Below are 626 nucleotides of genomic sequence, written 5' to 3'. Positions count from 1 at the left end.
GAGAGATGGATAGATATGATCAGAAGATAGTATAGATGATAAATAAATAGATAGATAGGATAGATAAGACAGAGAGAGAGAGAGGAGAGTTAGGAGAGAGAGAGAGAGAGAGGGAGAGAGAGAGAGAGAGAGAGAGAGAGAAAGGAGAGAGAGAGAGAGAGAGAGAGAGTTAGAAAGGGGGGAGAAACAACAAGGCAACAGTATATCGAAATATATCTATAAACTGACACATTGAAAGAGAAAGATTGGGAAGATTCAATTTTTTTCCCTCACGTTGCCGTGACTGACACCACAGGGAACATACTAGGTATATTCTGCTTCTCGATTTCTCTTCTTTTTTTCCTCTCTCTCTCTCTTCATCTCGCTCCCTCTCTCTATATCTCTTCTATCTATCTACATCTATCTCTATTTCTCTCCGCTCTCTCTCTCTCTCTCCTCTTACTCTCTCTCTCTTCTCTCTATCTCTCGCTCTCTTCTCTTCTCTCCCTCTCTCTCTCTCTCTTCTCTCTCTCTCTTTCTCTATTACTCTCTCTCTCTCTCTTTCTCTCTCTTTTCCTCTCTCTTTCATTCTCTCTCCCCTCCTGCCTATCTTACTATCCACTTCCTTTATCGTTCTCTCTCCTCTC

The sequence above is a fragment of the Penaeus monodon genome, chromosome 8 (assembly GCF_015228065.2).
Source record: "Penaeus monodon isolate SGIC_2016 chromosome 8, NSTDA_Pmon_1, whole genome shotgun sequence".
NCBI lineage: Eukaryota > Metazoa > Arthropoda > Malacostraca > Decapoda > Penaeidae > Penaeus > Penaeus monodon.
This window is presented reverse-complemented; position numbering follows the sequence as displayed.